At 43.0% G+C, this 19791-nt stretch overlaps 1 protein-coding gene across 1 annotated transcript in view; it reads right to left on the bottom strand.

The window, feature by feature from the left end:
• Positions 1-19791, bottom strand: part of SV2C (synaptic vesicle glycoprotein 2C) — a 226635-nt gene that overhangs the window by 178859 nt on the left and 27985 nt on the right. The gene's annotated exons all lie outside the window — the stretch shown is intronic.

Raw genomic sequence — 19791 nt, 5'->3', positions numbered from 1 at the left:
ATTCGGACTGACCTTATAGTGGTTTATAGTCCACTTGTCCGCTGAGCAGTCTCATCTGGTGGCTCAGGTAAGCCAAAGTCAGACCACCCATGTACCAAGGTGATATGAAGGTTAAAAAGTCTTTCTTCCCCATTTTTAAGTCCCCAAGCCCTAAGCTCTGGCTGCATTCCAAACACTGACCATATAATGGCCATGTCTACTTTTTCTTTTGGTACTCAGTATAAAACATCAGGCAAGTGGCAGTTGCAAACATGCATTTAATGCCATGTAAATGTCACTAACAAACACAGCAGTAAAGACAAAAGATGTCTATTTATAAATGAACTGTGACCAGGAGCATGGGTCTGCACAGGCCTGCATTTTGGAAGGTGACAAAATGAAATGAAAATAAACATCTGATTGCAAGACTTTTACCAAATGCTTTAATAAAGGATTTTTTTGTTCTTCCTGCTCCCTCTTTTTGGGGGACCGAGAGGAAGAGAAAAGGAGGCAAGGAGAGAAGGGAGAACCCACGAGGGCAGTAAGAAACGTCCAGAAGGTGGTGAGAAAGAGGCTGAGGATGGGGGCTCGGGAGCCCAGGAGGGCGGGAGCAAGGGTGGGGATGACAGTATTAGAAATAGCCAGGTGCTTCTTACTTTTAAAAACTGACTGCAGGCCGGGCTCGGTGGCTCAGCCTGCGCCTTTGGGAGGCTGAGGTGAGTGAATTGCCTGAGACTGCGGGTTCGAGACCCACCTGGGCAGCGAGACCTCATCTCTACAATAAATCAAAAAATCAGCCGGGCGTGGTGGCGCATGCCTGTAATTCCGGCTATTTGGAAGGCTGAGGCAGAAGCATCGCCGGAGCCCAGCAGGCCGAGGCTGCGGTGGCCAGGAGCGGCCACTGCACTCCAGTCTGGGCGACAGAGTGAGACTCCAACTAAAAAAAAAACCAAAAAAACTGACTGCAGAATCGGCACATTTCACACAACAAGTAAAACCAACTGCAGTCTTATCCAAGCGTGGTTGATCACATCAGATGCTGCACATCAGCTGCTTCCCGTCCATGACCAGCCTGGAAACTCCATAAAGAGAGACCGAAGCCTGCTGAGTTGAAGTTGGGGCCTGACCCACTGTGTGGCTCCACCCTGTGCCTTTCCTGACAGAAAGCTTCTGCCATGGCTCTCGCGAAGGAATTGTAGGTAAGTAAGTGGGCTGCATTCGGATTCTCTGTTTTTGTTCTCAGCCACAGATATTCTTGAGCCACAGGCTTTAAGGAGCTGTCACCCCTGCCCCAAAAAAGTCTTTATGTGGAAGCCACCACCGCGGTAGACAACAGGCATGGTGTCTTCAAAGTCATAGTTATGATCAGTAGAGTGGACAATTGTAATTCCCTACGTAATCTAACCACTTTAGCCATAATAAACAAAACAAGAATTTTACAAGTAAACACCTTCATTTTTGAAAAGCCTCTTGCATTTTAATTCTGGGGCATCTGTGTATATCAGTTTCTCTTTCTTTCTCTCATATGTACACGGAGTGTCAAAAACGTATACACAACTTAAGAGATATTATTTATGTATTACTTTCTGAATTTGAATTGAATTAAAGTAGCAATGTGTAGTATGACATTCACTCAACTGTGCTTCCACCATTTTCTTGACTGTCTTGCCTGTCACATGGTGACATTAGCAATTTTTTTTTTTTTTTGAGTGGGAGTCGTCTCACTCTGTCACCCAGACTGGAGTGCAATGACACACTCCCGGCCACTGCAGCCTTTACCTGCTGGGTTGCTGCGATCCTCCTGCCTCAGTCTTCCAAGTAGCTGAACTACAGGCATGCGCTACCACGCCCGGCTAATTTTTGATTTACTGTAGCGACGAGGTCTCACCAAGTTGCCCGGTTTGGTCTTGAACCCCTGAGCTCAGGCAATCCACTTGCCTGGGCCTCCCAAAGTGCTGGAATTACAGGTTGAGCCACCAAGCCCGGTCAGCATTCATTTGGTTAATGCCATCTTTTGAGTGAACGTCATACTTATGAGGCGTATACATATTTTTGGCACACCTTCTTTGTATATATGTTCTCTTTTTGACTCAGGGTTCGTCATCCCAAAAATCAGTGCTAAGTTAAATTTTCAGAGCCTTGAAGAAAGAGACTCATTCTTTTACTTTTCAGTATTACTAAAACAAAGATGATTTTGCTGTTCTCTTTCATAAAATGGGCAATTTTATTCAAAAATTCTGCATAAAATCAGATGTTTGTAGTTGTTATCATAGGGGGAAACTAGATGAATGGTATAAGGGATCTCTCTGAATTATTTCTTACAACTGCACATGAATCTACAATGGTCTAAAAATACAAAGTTAAACAAAAGAACCAAGCTTATATCATCTTTATAACGCAGTCTTGGAAAATGTGCAGCATGCTTGGCTAATGGGCAGATTTTCGGCCACAGAGTTGTATTCTACAGCTGCAAGCTTACTCTAATACATGGAAAAATGGAAAAACTCTGCTTGATTCCACAGCTCGCCAGAAAAATGTCAGCTGGAAGTTCTCACCGAATTAAAGCAGCAGTTCTCAAGGCCTGCATACCAGGTGGGTGGGGCCTACAGGAAGGTCCCCGAGCAGCTTTGTATAGTATCTCCGTTTGCAGACAATATACTTTTGCTTCTGGAATAAATTGCCAAGTTATACTACATAATATGTGCCAGGCACCATTTCAGTGAAAAACAAAACAAAACAAGCCAGCTTGATTTGGCACTTACTATATGCCAGGCATTGTGCTAAGAACTTTATGTCCATCTTTTATTATTTCATTTAATCTTTGCTTCAATTCTACAAAACAGATATTATAGCCTCCGTTTTACAGATGACAGCATTAAGGCTTAGCAAGGTTAAATAACTAGCCCAAGAATGCGAAGTCTGCCAGAGGAGGTGGTGGGCTCCAGCTCAGACGTGTCTGACCCAAGCCTTGTCCTTTATCCTCATCTGCCTCATGCAGTGTTCTCACTGAGGTCTTAATAAGTGCAGCAGTCTTCTTCCTAGTCATTTAGTAAACTTTTTTCCTGTACTAAAATTATTTTATAACTTCTCTAAATCATGTTGTCTGTTCTGAAATAAGGAGAATTGTTGTGATACCTTTCATCAATGACTTTTCTGTGGATAATACTTCCAAATTGTGAACTTGTTTGTTCAGATAAACTACCCCAAGATGGCAGCTATACTTCAAAAGACAATATAGCCATGTCCAATGAGGTGTCTGGCCAGGAGGGCAGGGGAGTGGGTAAAACAATGAAACTCTAGTAACCTCCAGTCGAGTACACAATACCCCTTCTCATTGATGTAAGTCGGTTTCCTTTGCCATGGAATAAGGGTCATAATAATTATGTTACTGTGAGGATTAAATGACTTTTTAATGCAGTTTTTAGGACAGAATTTGACATATATTAAGTGCTTTTAATTCAATTTCCCCAGGAGCAGACCCAGCCATAGGAGTCAAGTGCAAGTCATGTATTAAAGAGCAAGGGGGTGGGGAAGTGGGCTGGAGAGGGGGTAAGGAAGCAGAGTCCTCCAAGGTGCTAGCTTTAGCTTGATCAGCAGAGGATCCTTGGAATCAAAATCATGCCCCAGAGTTATTCCCAATCCAGGGCAAAGGTGTTGCTTGTCTGCTCTACCCCTAGGTCTGTTACCCCTAGGTCTGTTAGTTCTGTTAGGGCCACCCCAGGTGTGGGTGGAATGTAGGAGCTTTCTGCTTTCTGAACCAAATTCTCCAGAGCCCAACAACCAACCTCTGAGGAGGTCCAGGTGCTGGCAAGAGAAGCAAAGGCACCTGGAAGCCAGGCAGGGAGAGCACAGGGGCACCAAAGGGAGTCAGAGCATTAGCAGTGTCTCCTACCACAGCACGTAGTGACCACCTGTCTGATGCTGGGCTTGTCGTGCTAAGCCATAGGACCCGCAGCCAACAAAAAACTGAACTGACAGAAACGACTGTTTAAAGCAAATAACATTGATAGCAAAGTGCATCTGATATAGTCACAACTGTTGTGTGGCAATCATTTGCACAAATATGTAAAATATAAAAAATAAGTCATACAAACCTCTGCAAAAACAGAAGTTTTTTTCTTCTTTAATGGTTTATAACAAACAGCATGTATCCAGCACCACTACAATACTATTTTAAAATGATCAAACACGTGCTCCCACCCTATACAACTCCCCCCACACAGATGTTTTCCTCAGCCTTACCCCACCACAAACTTTCCATCTTTTCTTCTGCTTCACCTCATCATCATCAAAAGATCCTGAATAGTTCCTCCTTCCCCCAAACACTCTAGAATCTTCTGGATGCTGTGAGAGTTCACTGTTCTAAGAACTGGATTTATGCAGCTTTAAAATCATTGTCCATGCATATGGCAATGATAGCAGTAACAGCTAACCTACATCATGTCACCCACATGCTACGCACTCCAGATGTATTTGCACAATACTCCTCACAACCATCGTATGGAGTAGGCATTTTTAAAATGCCCATTTTACAGATGGGGAAATGGAAACCTTCACAGTAAGAATTCAAAGCAAGGTTGTCCTACGCCAGAGCCCAAGCACTTACCCACTACATCTACCACCTTTAGTGGAAATGGAAGCCTGTGATGGAAACGGAGAGATGAAACAGAAAAGCTAGTAGAAAGGATGGTCTTCCCTATCACAGTGAAAGTTCGCTGGAAACAGTAACTTAAATCAGGATACAATCACAAATGGAGGCCAACTCTTAGATCCTCCCTTTCTTCTTGAAGGAATCGTCTGGATCAGCCATTCCCCTAAGTGCAATCTGCAATATGTGGTCTTATAAGGTGCTCTGAGAGGAGAAAGTTAATATCAGGGTCATATAAGTCTGGGAAGTTTCTGTCTCACACTTCATATGTCCTTCTCTAGGAGAGCCACAGTGCAAAGCCTATTATAAAGAACCTTGCTTAAATTTGTTACTCAACCATTTCTAAATCTTCCTAATAACGGATACTCCACCCCCAACATGACACCAAGGAGTAGTCCTCATTATACACAATGAAGATACTACATTAAGATTATCACAAAACCCTTTAAAATTCAGACATCTCTATTATGAAATACCATAACACTAATTAAAACTAATTGAGAGAATCAGGATAAAAGGCGGAAAATCTACATTAAAATAATATTTCTAAAATAAAATACAGTATTTCTTTCAAGTCTCTTAAAAACTGAATCTAGCCGGGCTCGGTGGCTCAGCCTGTAATCCCGCACCTTTGGGAGGCTGAGGTGAGTGGATTGCCTGAGCCCGTGAGTTCGAGACCCGCCTGGGCAGCGAGACCTCATCTCTACAATAAATCAAAAAATCAGCTGGGCGTGGTAGTGCACGCCTGTAATTCCGGCTACTCGGAAGGCTGAGGCGGAAGGATCGCCGGAGCCCAGCAGGTCGAGGCTGTGGTGGCCGGGAGCGGCCACTGCACTCCAGTCTGGGCGACAGAGTGAGACTCCAACTCAAAAAAACAAAAACAAAAACAAATAAAACAAAAACAAAAAAACTGAATCTAAGTTTTCCCAATGTAATAGCTTACAATTTTTAAGCAGACTCACTACAAAATTAGAATATTAAAAAAAGCATATCTGCATATTTTTAAGTAATAAGTCATTCATAGAACCTGGAAAGTTGGATTTTAAGTGTGTTTACATGCTTTTTTATGCAATTTTGACACAATCAATTTGCTCTGTGAAGAATGGACCTCCTATACCATGGTAAACTTGAGCTCAGCAGTTGTCCAAATCTCCACAAACTTTAGATTAGTGAAATCTAAAGGCCTCACTTAAACAACAAACCTGACCCAAATATGAACTTTTCTGGATGTCCTGGACTTCCTGGTAGGAGGAATATTCCCATGTGAGTCACAGTGGGCATTATCCTCCTTTGAAGAACTATCCGGTTTCAATTTAGTATAGGAATTTTCTTTCTGATTGCAAAACTAAAGCACACTTATTTAAGAAATAATTAGACCAGCTTACACCTATTAGGATGGCCATTAACAAATAAGCAGAAAAATAACAAGTGTTGGCAAAAAAGGTAGCATCCTGCACTGTTGAGAATATAAAATGGTACAGGTTCTGGAAAACAGTATGGTGGTTCTAAAAAGACAAAAACAGAATTACCATATGATCCAGCAATTCCACTTCTGGGTATATACACAAAAAAATTGAGAACAGGTTCTCAAAATGAAATTTGCACATCTATGTTCATAGCAGCATTATTCACAGTAGTTAAAACATGGAAGCAATCCAAGTGTCCATCAACTGATGAATGGATAAGCAAAATGTGGTATACACATACAATGAATATTATTCAGCCTTAAAAAGCAAAGAAATTCTGATATATGCTCCAGTATGGATGATTCTTGAGGACACTATGCTAAGTGAAATAGACCAGTCGCACACACAAAAATACTGTATGGCTCTATTTATATGAGATTCTTGGAGTAGTCAAAATCATAGAAACAGAAAGTAGAATGATGGTTGCCATGGACTGGGAGAAGTGGGAATTGGGGAGTTGTTTTTTTAATGGACACAGAGTTTCAGTTTTACAAGATGAAAAGAGTTATTGAGATGAACAGTAGTGATGGTTGTACAACATTATAAATATATTTAATAGCACTGACTGTACACTTAAAATGGATAAGTGGTAAATTTTATGTTATATATATTTTATCACAATAAAAAATTTTTTTAAATCCAGAAAGTCAGAAATAATAAAAGAAAAACCATGTATATTGCTACCACCCAGAGATGTCCACTCTTAACAGTCAATAGTCTTACTATTTAGACTATGCAGATACATGAACATATGATTAACTTAAATCTTTACTGTGCATGTGGAATCGAAGCCCCTCTCAGATTATTATCTCTAACTCTTTAGGTGTCAATTTTCCCACTTTTTGGGTTAGTGACTGTCTCATAGGACAGGACTTTACTACTTTTAGTAATTATTGACTGTGAATGTATCTTCTATAGTAATGATTCTCAATTTGTTTTTTCCTGTTGGGTTTTGAGTTTGCCTATGCTAGAGCCCTTATAAGAGTCATAAACTTCTGAGCTAGTTTTTCTGTCAGTGGCTCAGTTCTGGGTTTTCACATTGCACAGAAATACTGGCAGGCTGAGGGTTTCCACCTCAGGTGGGTGACACTTTCCCACCTCTGTCTATGGTGGGCAGTTGTGGACTGTCCCTTCTCCCAGGTGGGGATGGGCAGTGTGTTTCTGGTCCCCAGCCTGCCTGTTAGCATGTCCCGGTTGTACCTTGGAAAGCACAATGTCAACTCCCACACACAGCCATGTCTCCCCTTTCCATTTCTGGCATCTGAGAATTTCTTTTGAAGTCAGCTATTTATTATCTAAACAGTATTTTAATGTATCACTCATGCATGTGGAATAGGGTGTTGGGTGTCAGGGAAGGAATTAACATGTATTCCACTTTCCATCTTGACTAGATGTTGACACTTTTTTGTTTTGAAGTTAGAGTCTCACTCTGATGCCCAGGCTAGAGTGTAGTGGCACGCTCATGGCCACCGCAGCTTTGACCTGCTGGACTCAGGAGATCCTTCCGCCTCAGCCTTCCAAGTAGCTGGAACTACAAGCATGCGACACCATGCCCAGCTAATTTTTAAAATTATTTTAGAGACGAGGTCTCGTCAACTTGCCAAGGCTGGTCTCCAACGAGTGGGCTCAGGCAATTCTCTTACCTTGGCCTCCCATAGTGCTGGGATAACGGGCTTGAGCCACCATGCCCAGCCAATGTTGACACTTTTATAACCCGATTTAATCACATACTTTATATTGAAAGTTTTCTCATGCTTTTAAGTATTCCTCTACCATTTTTATTTATGGTATACCATAATGCATTTAACCTGTCTCTTGTCATTGGGCATGTAAGTTTTCTACATTATTTTGGCAACATTAATATGTGATACACATCTGTGTGATAGATCTTACTGAGAATTTCTGAGGTCAAAAAGAAAGCTCAGTTTTGATGTTTTTTATTTATAATATCATATTGCCCTTCAGAAAGGTGACAATTTATAACTTCCAGAAGCATACAGGAAAGCCCCCTTTCCTTATGTTCTCACTTATACTGGAAATTAACTGTTGAGATCAGATTTTAAAAATGGCATTTTATCATTTTAAGTTGCATTTGATTATTGGTGACATCGAACATTTCTTTTCTTGTGAAATAGTTTATCCTTTGCCCCATTTTTGCATTGAAGTTTGAACTGTGTTGAATATGACCTCCAAAAAGATGCCCTAACCATCAGAACCTGTGAATGTGACCTTATTTGAAAAAATATGTAATTCCCTTAAAGATCTTGAGATAAAATCATCCCAGCTTATTCAGATGGGCCCTAAATCAGTGACAGTATTCTTCTAAGAGACAGGAGAGAGAAGACACAGACACAAGGGAGAAGGTACTGTGAAGATGAAGGGAGAAACTGGTCACAGAGTCACAAGCCAAGGGGCATGTGGAGTCACCAGAAGCTGGAAGAGGCGAGAAGGGAGTCCCTTCCTTGGAGAGAGTGTAGCTCTGCTAATGTCTTAATTGTGAACTCTGGCCTCCAGAGCTGGGAGAGAATAGATTTCTGTATTTTAAGTTATCGGTTTGTGACAATCTGTTGGAAAACCACTGAAAATTAATACGAGGTCCTTTTCTTATTGAATTTTAAAAGCTCTTCATATAGAAAGATATAGGCTCTTCAGTCATATATGTTGTAAATATTTTTCTCAGATGGCCTTATCTATAGTGTTTTTTTTTTGCCACGAAAAGCTATTAAACTATTTTTAAATCGTCTACTTAAAAGTGTTTTTTTGTTCATAATTTTTGCCTTGTAGTAAGTTTATTAAGGCCCTCTGAATTTCCAGATATTCATCTATATTTGTTCTAATTAAATTTAGTTTCATTGTTTAATGTTTAGATTTGGAACCTTTTTGCTATATTGTATGAGGAAAAGATTTTTAAAAACCGAATAACCAAATACTCAGAAAGCTATTAAAATGTCTCTTTTACAAGAGAGAAAATTCCTACATGTGTTAGAATCTCTTCAGTTTTCTCATTATTCTCCGTTGATATTTTATCTACTGTTGCTTTCATACCATTTGGTTTTAATTTTTATCACCTTGTTATAAGTTCTAATATCAGTGCATGTACTCTTCATGACTTACCCTCTCTAAATATTTATTGATTATTGTTAGCTACTTTCTCTTCCAATAGCCTCTAGAATTGCTTAGCCTATCTTGTTTAGGGAAGAAAGCCTAGTGGAGTATAAGACCCAGAGCTATTTTATTTTTTTCCATTTTTATTTTAGATTCAGTGGGTACATGTTTGTTACATGGACATGGAGTTGGAGACCATCATACTGTGTGATCTACTACAGAAGCAAACAACTGAATACCGTGTATTCTGGCTCCTAAGTGGTATGTGAACACTGGTCACATTAGCACAAGGGAGGGATCTCAGTCTCTGGTCACTGCTAGGGGAGGGAGGAGAGTGGGGGCAGATGACAACATAAAGCTACTTGGTCCACTACCGGGGGAGTGAGGGCCGGTTAGAAGCCCAAATTTCACCTGCATGCAACCTACTTATATAGTTAGTCCTCACTAGTACCCCACATCTCTATAATAAAATAAAATTCAATTAACTAATTAATTAATGCCTCTTTTTGATATACAAAGTTTCACACTCCCAGGAGATTCAACTCTGCTCTTTAAGGAAGGTGTTATCTTCCATGAATTTCCATTAGAACATTAAAAAAGAAAGAAAGAAAATGAAAGCCCTCCCTCAGTTTTCCTCTCCATGCCCTCCAGTAGCTCTGGGCCTGTCTCTGGTACAATGTTCGGAGGAGCAACTGCAGAAGGAACTGGCAAGTGGACTCAGAGTGCCTGCAGTTGAACCCAGGAAGAGTGCGATGCTCCTGGATTCCCATTCGTGAGGAGACCGCAGGATCCTGTCAACCTGTGGGGAAACCAGATGTCTGAGGAACATCAAAACACTCTGCACTGTGAAGCATGATCAGTTACAAACCGACATACATAATTCCTCCTCCTAAGGAACAGTGAAACTCACTCTTCCATCAAATGACTCAGAATTTGCTGGCATTAAGCAGTCACTGCCAGATGTGAAAGGGCCATCTGTGAACATGGCAATGACCACTCAAAGTGAATGTGGTCAGCTCTGCTTCTTTCCGGGACTTATGAATCTTGAGGGGGAAAACTCAAAAAGAAACAGAGCCAGGATCGGAGTTCCTCCTGGAAGCTGGGCCTTGGGAGAAGCAACAGGGGCTGGGAAGAGCCGAAGGAGGAGAGGAACATCCCTCAGCAATTCTGCTCATTTCCCGGGAGCCTGGAAGACCTCGTCACTCTTTCAGCAAGTACTCATTCAGCACCTGAGGTGTGCTGGGCACTCTTCTGTGAGCTGAAAACCAGAGACTGAACAAAGCACACAAAGATCCTGATTGTAGGGAGCTTTCTTTCTAGAAGCGTGACAGATAACAAAACCAAGAAAAATAATTCCATGTAGTAGTGAATAAAAATAAGGCAGGGTAAGGAGTTAGAGCAGCACTGTCCCACAGAACCTTCATGATGATGGAAATATTCTGTATCTGTGCTGCCTCATAAAAACAGGGTGGTTTACATTTAAAAGACCACATGTGGCTAGGAGCTACCTTGCTGGACTGTGCAGGGATACAGGGTGTATGCAGGAAGTGCTGCTCTTCTAGAAAGAGTGGTCAAGGCAGGAGACTCTGAGTGGAGGCAACTTGAAGAGAAGCCTGCTTAGAGCAGCCATGCTGCTACACAGGGACTCAGAACTTTCCAGACACAGAGAACAGCAAAGGCAAAGGTCTTGAGCTCAGGAACAGCCTGGAGAACAGGAGGCTGAACAGGGTCAGGGAGAGAGTGTCAGGGGACAGATCACCCAGGGTCTTGAGGGCTACAATAAGGTACGCAGGTTCTATTCTAAGTGATATATGGCTTTAGAGTAGAGGAGTGACAAGGTCTAGAAGAATATTGCGTAGTGGAGTGTAAGACAAGGAGTTCTTATAAAACTCTATTTTCTAAAACATTGGCAATGCCTTCTTTTGTTTTACTAAATGTCATAAGCCCTGCTGTTTCACATTTGTTATCCTTTTTATTTGGACAACAATCATCTTCTAATGAATATGACAACTTCAAAATAAAGGCAACATTGGGGAAATGTCTTTATAAAGACAGGTTAGAGGAAGGAGGAGGATGTCAGAGGGATGACTCCTCAGTGCAGATCAAGCAAAGATAAAAAACCAACTCTTGGCTGTACGTGGGAGGTGCTTTGTAAGTATCTGAGATCATCTACCTTCCTTCACTTCATGGTCACTCACTCTCACCAGACCTGCCATGAAATAAGACCGGGATTCCTTTGCTCTGCCAGACCATCACTAGAAGCAGAAGAAAAAGAAGGAACCCAGGCATTCCATACATTACATAATTCCCTTGCATGCTTAAAAGTTGGCTATAGAGCCAGTCAAATGCTGGTGTGAAGCGATCACTTAGACCCAAAGACGGGAAACTAAAAGCTGTCATGTCATCCATCAGTGGGACAAGCTCATGGTCATTCCTAAAAATATTCAGAAACTCTACAACATTTCTTGAGTAGACAGGTGTGCTAGACATATTAAAATGACCTAATGAGCCAAACACACACCTGGGCTCAAATACACCCTTTGCCTCTTACTAGCTTTGTGACATATGTAAACTGGGAAATAAAGAGTGCTGTAGTGAAGACTCAATAGCATCCAAAGGCAACACTTTTGGTACCTACTCAGTAAATGCTAGTGGACTCAAATTTAGAGAGGAGCCAAAATGTAATTTGTAAATATAATTCATTGTGCAGCATGACATGCTGGCAATTTCCTGTTTGGAAAGGAGAGGTGGCCGCTAACCCTAATTTGGTTCCAGGTCACTGGTGGTTTAGAAGGAGTAGACCCCTGGTGTTCGTGCTACTGTGAAGAAAAGCTCCAAGAAGAATGGCTGCTCATCTGCCTGTCTCTTCTGAGGGAATCAGGGCAGTGTGATCAGCATTCTTGCAGAGTTTTAATGAAATTTAAAAGTACAGTCAGATTTATCAAGTTGACCTCACTTATGCGACCTTGAGAACTGCAGACACTTTTTCCTGGACCTCAGGAAACTCCCAGAGATACAACAAGAGGAGAAAACAGAGCCTCCATGGCTTGCACTATTCTCTCTCTGCCTGGAAATGACATGTTTTCTCCTTCCACATTGTCTCTGTTTTCCTCAGCAAAGCTTTCATTTTGCAAGACTCCTAGGTGCTGAATGGAACAGCAGCTGCTTTTGTTTACTTCAACACCTCCTCAGCACTAGGAGAAGCCCACCCAGGTCCTTACCCCCGAGGGACACTGCTCTCAGTGTTTCCCTGCTTGTGGCCCTAGAAGAAGGCACCAGGGACTCCCAGAACACCTCGACTCACACTCTGTGGCTAAATGAGGGTGCAGCTTTGAGACCAAGGTGTTTGAGGGCTGCATAAGTTCCCCCAGAGCCCTCTGCAAAGCCAGAGAGCTGGAGCATGAGTGTTCTCACCAGGCCACACTGCTCACAGTTCTGTTGGTGTGTAGTAAGTACCTCTGCATGCTGAGAACACGTGGTGCAAGGTAGGTCTCTGCTGCCACAGACCCGGGGTGTGTGTGAGACTGTGAGTGAGGGAGGTACAAACTTGTGCATTAGAAAGAGCAGCCTCCGTCACCGAGGTCACCACTGAAGAATGGTGCTCTCTCCTCTTTTTCCAGCTGAGGACTAAACCCTGGCCTTCTTTCTTTACCTTGCAAATTCTAAAGGGCTTGGAGAGGCAGATTTTCTATTAACCATGCAATGTGGTTTATTTTCCAACCTGTCTCCGGTATAACATCACATAACATTTAAAAGGGAAAATTAAATTATTGAGTATCCTGCAATATTGAGTCTCTTGGAGACTCCAGGCAACTTTGAAGACACTTACTTGCTTTCTCTTAAGCCTCCCACCTATGAGGCTTCATCTACATATCAAGAAACCTGACATTCTTTTTTTTTTTTGAGTTGAAGTCTCACTCTGTCACCCAGACTGGAGTGCAGTGGCGGCTCCCGGCCACCGCAGCCTCGACCTGCTGGGCTCCGGCGATCCTTCCGCCGTAGCCTTCCAAGTAACCGGAATTACAGGCATGCGCTACCACGCCCGGCTGATTTTTTGATTTATTGTAGAGATGAGGTCTTGCTGCCCAGGTGGGTCTCGAACCTGCAGGCTCAGACAATCCACTCACCTCAGCCTCCCAAAGGCGCGGGATTACAGGCTGAGCCACCGAGCCCGGCAAAATCTGACATTCTTATCATTCCCCAAGCCACCTATTTCCTTTACTACTTTGGAAATTCCTTAACTAATTGCCAATCAAGAAATCTTTGAATCCACTTATAATCTGCAAGCCACTGTCTGAAGATGTTCTGCCTCCCTGAGTCGAACCAATATAAATCTCACATGTATTGATTTATGGTTTCTTATAACCCTTTTCCTCCTAAAATGTATATAACCAAGCTACAATTCAACCACGGTGGGCACACTTTCTCAAAATCTCCTGGGTACGGAGTTGTGGGCCTGGTCATTCATATTTGGCTCAGAATAAACCATCTTAAATATTTTACAGAGTTTAGCATTTTCACTAACACAACAGAACCTTCTCCTTCACTGTCATTGGAGGAAAGAGCTGCTAAACTAATTCACACCTGACACAGAAAATAATAGCCAAGGAGTTCCTCAAGTGCTTCTCCTTCCCTGAAGCCTTTCTCTCTCAATTTCTTAGTCCAAGAAAACATGTACATTGTGGAATTTCAAGCTCAGTAGTCGAGTTTGTAAGTTAGATACTGGGAGACAGGAGCGACTTTTTGGTTTAAATCTCCCAAGTGGGCTATTGCCTATTCTACCTATGTATAAGAACTGATCTGGTCCCAAAGGAACAGCTTCAAGAGAAGTTAGGATTTATTCGTCTACCCTTTCACACTACAAGTTGTGTAAGGGAAAGGATCATGTTTGGGCTCATCTTGCATTCTTAGTACCCAAGGCAATCCTGGACATTCATTCATTCACTCATTCAAAAACCCCCAGCAATGTAGCACCTGTGATACAATAGGGTGTAGACTGTCCATAGACTACATGCACAAGGAAATTAAAGGCACAGATCAAGGGATTTTCTATTTAGTGGCAACACCCAACAAATAGGCAATTGTCTTACAATGTGATAAGAGCTATGTGCTCGCACATGGTATAATGATATTAAGGACAGAGTGGGGTCTAAATGAAGCTCTCCAGGCAAAATGTGGATAAGTAGAGGCATCACTCTTGTTAGGGTATGGATAGGGTGAGGGTGGAGACACGGATGGAGAGGCGAGGGGAGGCGCAGCACTGCCGGAGCTGGCATGCCGGAGGTGTGTGCTGGTAATCCAGAGACCCGAGCAACACACAAAGAGGTGAGAGCAGAAAAGATTTATTTAAGAAAAGTTCACTTCCCACAGACAGGAAGCGGGCCTACACCCTGGGTGAGTGTGGTCCCGTAGCCCCCGAGCCCTTGGAGATGTTGTAATCAGGTAGACATGACTTCCCTATCGACCATCTGTGAAAGTCTTGGAGACCCTGTGATGGGGAGACCCATTAATGTCGGCCCTTATTATCATAGGCCCTAGAGAAGGGTGTGCCAAGGTTTCTAGTGCTCCTGGACATTCCCAAAAGGCATTCTTTAGAGCTAATGGAGGGGCACTTCCCCTTATCTCCTACGCATTCCCAGTGGGTAGCTTCGGGGGATCCTTGACTTCTCCACAGACAGTGCCCAATTTACTGGAAGATCAAATCCCCATCTGCTCCCCCTCTGAGCTGTCACAAGTCCTGCAATCGTCATAACTTTTGTAATTACAAGTTTCATGACAATCCTTGCCCAATGCATGATGTCTTAGGCCTTGTAAGTTCCCCTTACTCTAGGCAAGCTTGATTGCCACTGTGAGATAACTCTGGCATCAGGAAGTCTGTGTTTCTGAAAAGATAAAGTTGGCAAAGTTAATCTTTATCTAAAGTACGCATTTCTCCAAAACATAGCTTCTACTTTCTCATCATTGTGTCAGGGGTTAAGAACAAGATGAAAAAATGAATTTCCACTCTCAGTCTGACCTTTCAACTTTATTGTCCAGGCTGGAGTGCAGTAGCACACTCATGGCCATGGCAGTCTTGACCAGCTGGGTTCAGATGATCCTTCCCTTTCAGCTTTCTAAGTAGCTGGAACTACAGGCATGTGCCACACTCCCAGCTAATTTATTTATTGTAGAGAAGAAGTCTTGCCAAGTTGCCCAGGCTGGTCTCAAACCTGTGGACTCAGGCAAGCCTCTCACCTCTGCCTCCCAAAATGTGGGCTTGCAGGCAGGAGCCACCTATAATTTCCTTTTTTTCTGTTTCAGAAAGGTGGAATTTAATATAGTTTTTGTTTATTTCATGCAAACTGAAGTTATTCTTAGGACTGAGTAGCACTGGCATTGAACAAAAGAGAATAATCATAAAGTCTGTGTCTGGATATTTCCTTTGGGAACTGAAAGGGGAGATGGTATTGTACCAGCTGGACTAGGCTCCAGTTCTAGGCCTCCTGGGTCATTCACCATGTTTCCCTACCTAATGAAGGTGCAGCACTCAGTGCATGACCCACAGACTTGCTTATTAAAGGACACAGGAATTTGGTGTGTATACATGCAGGTTGAAATTGAAAAACAAACACAAACATGTACTGGGAGCCTTCTGCACACCTGTACTCATGTTAGATGCTGAACAAACAAAACTAAAAACAAAAACAGATTCCCAGTGTATTCTCTTACTGTCATACCTCTGGTTGCCAATAGTGCAACCCAATCTTGACCATATTCACTAAAATTAAAATTTTCTGTTTCTTCCATCAGTTTTTTGGTGTTTTAACTTCCGGGCATTGCTAGCCACTGCAAATCAGCACCATGGAAATGCACTTTTGCAATTGACAGAAATACATGATGGACATCTGATTATATACAGCAGTGTTTCCTAAAATTCATTCCAAGAAACATTTTAGATGTATTCCTTTAAAAAAGGGTTTATGACCAAATATGTTGAGGAAACACTTGTCACTTTATCACCACTTCCACCACTCATTACCTGGTACAAGCCACCACTGTATGTTACCTGAATGCTGCAAGGGTCTCCTTATTGGTGTTCCTAGCTCTAGCTTTGCCCCTTAGAGTCTCTTCCCCACACAGAGGCCAGGTAAATCCCTTCCAGTGGTGTGGCAGAAGACATCACTGTCCTGCTAAAAACTCTGCAGGGATTTCTCTCCCACCCCAATTCCCTTCGTCTTGCATGCCTGGCCTGCCTCTTCTCTGGTCTCATCTTTCCCCATCCCCTCATCCAACTCCAGCCATACTGGCCTCTGACATGCCAAACATTCCCTGCCTCAGGGTCTTTGTACTTGCTATTCTCTCTGCTTAGAATGCTCTTCCCCCAAATAGCAGTTATTCTCCCCACTCACTTCCTTTTGGTGTCTTCTCAAATATCACCTCTACACAGAGCCCTCACCCACACCACCTAAGACAGTGCCCCACATCCCCACGCCGTCATCCCTTACGCTGTGTTTCTTATCGTCTCTCACTACCTGACAACACATGCCATACTTCTTTCTTTCTTTTTTTTTTTTTTTTGAGTTGGAGTCTCACTCCATCACCCAGGCTGGAGTGCAGTGCATACTCACAGCCACCCCACTGTTGGCCTGCTGGGCTCCAGCAATCCTTGGGCTCCAGCAATCCTTCCGCTTCAGCCTTCCAAGTAGCTGGAACTACAGATACGTGCTGCCATGCCCGGCTAATTTATTTTATCTATTTATTGTAGAGACAAGATCTCGCCAAGTTGCCTGGGCTAGTCTTGGCCCCGTGGGCTCAGGTAATTTACTTGCCTGGGCCTCCCAAAGTGCTGGGATTACAGGCTGAGCCACTGAGCCCGGTTACCATATTTCTTATTTGATCAGTGTCTAACTCTCCCAACAAACTATAAACTCCATGGGAAAAGGAACGTTTTCTATTTTGTACTCTGCTAATTCCAATACCTAAAAGAATGTCTGACACATTCTAAAATTATTTGTCAAACAAAGAGTGAATAAAACACTAAATTAAGCCAAGTTAAAAATTCGTAGCCAGGCTTGGTGGCTCAGCCTGTAGTCCCGCGCCTTTGGGAGGCTGCGGTAGCCGGGAGCGGTCACTGCACTCCAGTCTGGGTGACAGAGTGAGACTCCAACTCAAAAAAAAAAATTCATTTTGCAGGACTTTTCGGAGTCTTTGATATTCTAATATGGATTGTGCCCTTCTAGAAAGAAAATCACCTGAATTCATCTGACCTTACAGCCCTTCACTGAGAAGGCATCTGACAGAACAAGCATTCCCAGGGTTAGAGTCAGGGAATCCTCATTAGGGGTAAGGCACATCAGGGTGAAAATATTTTCTGGTGTTGCCAACAAGGAGAAGGTTCACTCAGGAAAGAACAAGCTTCCACACTGCTGGTGGGAATGCAAACTAGGTCAACCTCTATGGAAAACAGTGTGGTGATTTCTCAAAGAACTAGAAATTGACCCTCCATAAGACGCAGCAATACCCCTACTGGGAATATACCCGGAGGAACTCAAATCATTCCACAAAAAAGATACCTGCACGCACATGTTTATTGTAGCACTAGTCACAATAGCAAAAACATGGAACCAAGCATGCTGCCCATCGAAACTGGACTTGATTAAAAAAATGTGGTACATATACACGATGGAATATTACACAGTCACAAAGGACAAACATATGAACTTCGCAGCAACTTGGAAGGATTTATAGTCTATCATTCTCAGTGATCTAGCACAGAAACAAAGAACTGAGTACCATATGTTCTCACTCATAAGTGGACCCTGAACATTTACCATAATACTACAAGAAAAGGACTGGCAGTAGCGGGATACTGCTGGGGTGGGGGTGGGGACACAACATCAATAAGGGTAACCTGATCTCAAGCCAGGCCAAGTGAGGCCCAAACTTTACCTGGACGACGTCCACTGGTATACCTGATCCTGAATTACACACCACATCTTTAAAAAAAAAAAGTAAGACCAAGGCCTTCCCTTGCTAACAAACATGACTCACAATACAAGAACAAGAGAAGCAATACTGCCTCTCAGTGCGATCCTGAGAAAGCAAATTAACTGTGATGTTTCCCGGTCTCATCTTGGGGAGGTAAATGAGCTCAACGCCATCACTGGGTAGTGAGCTGTTCCTGCCACAGCCAGGACGGTCTGGAGAAAGATGCCTGCTTTTGTCTTCTGGTCTCCATCAGCAGCAATGGAATCTAATTAGAGCAGTCCCATGGGCCACTCTCTAAATGGAAATACACTGCTGAAAATACGCAGGGTGGAGGGAGAAGGACAAAATGCACTTCCTGCCAGGAAAGTGCCTTACTTGACCCTCTCTCAATCTCTCCCATAATTCACATGAAGTAATTTTGAATCTCTCTCATTAACAGCCACCTTTGCTATAGCCATTTGTGACTCTTTAAGAAAGACCGGTCTAGATTTAAAAAAAGAGTTTGTGAAGAAACATAACACTCCAAGGGACACTAAAAATATAACTCCCCGGCCACGGATGCCATCAATCTGGTGCACACAGAGGCAGAGCCTGCAGCAGGCAGACCCCGTGTGGGATTGAGTGGGGGCCAAGGAGGCACAGCCTTTCTCTCAGAGTCATTCTCTGGTGGGAACCCCATGACCACCATCGGGAATACACATCACACAATGAGGCATGCTGTGCACACACAGCGCCAGGATGCAGGGAGGGAAAGATTCAGCTGCTTGCCTGCTGGGAGGCAGGAAGGTCTTGGGTCGAGCACGGACTCTGCTTTGTAGTTGATTCAATTTTAAAGCAAGGCCAGTAGGTGTGAGAACCAGACTTTGAAACACTAATTGTTATGGAAGTGCTCGGTGACTTGGGCTTCGAATGAACACTTGTGACACCTGTGCTTTGAGGACTAGCCCTGTGTGTCTGAAAGGAAAAAAAAGAAAAACAAAAAACACAGTATAAGTAGACTATTTTCCTTCTGGTTTCATCTACTCCAAACTGAGTTTTTTACTTAAGTGAGAGCTTTTGGTTTTAATAATTTAAAAGATCCTAAGAGGTTCCTTAAATGTAAGCACAGCCAGTCAGATCCGTCTGTGTCCTCCACATCCCTCCCACCCCTGAATGTTTCCTCACCAGGTGCAGAACACAGAGACTGCAACAGAGTCACAGTTCCACTTCAGGCCTGTGTCCAGGGACATGCATTTGTGGATGTCACTGCATCACACATTAACATTTAGAGTGCAATTTCACATACATCATCTCACTTGGTCCTCATAATCCTCATAAGTACTCAGGGTGGATTTTCTAGAAAAAGAAATTGAGGGGGAGGGACATACTGAGACTGGTCCAGAGTCACACAGAGCTGGTTCTAGCAAATGTGACCCCACATCTAAGACTTCTGGTTCTGAGTCTTGATCTTTCAGCGGCCAAGCCATGGTGAACTTCCAACAAAGTGTTCTTAGCATTGTTATGGCAAGTAGGCAACATGATCCTGGCTTCTTTTTTTTTTTTTTTTTTTAGTTGGAGTCTCACTCTGTCGCCCTGACTGGAGTGCAGTGGCCGCTCCCGGTCACCGTAGCCTCGACCTGCTGGGCT

This window comes from Carlito syrichta, unplaced genomic scaffold (assembly GCF_000164805.1).
Source record: "Carlito syrichta isolate Samal-C Ts95f unplaced genomic scaffold, Tarsius_syrichta-2.0.1 Scaffold289542, whole genome shotgun sequence".
Taxonomy (NCBI): Eukaryota; Metazoa; Chordata; class Mammalia; order Primates; family Tarsiidae; genus Carlito; species Carlito syrichta.
Note: the sequence above shows the minus strand (reverse complement) of the source record. Positions and strands in the feature narration are given on the sequence as shown.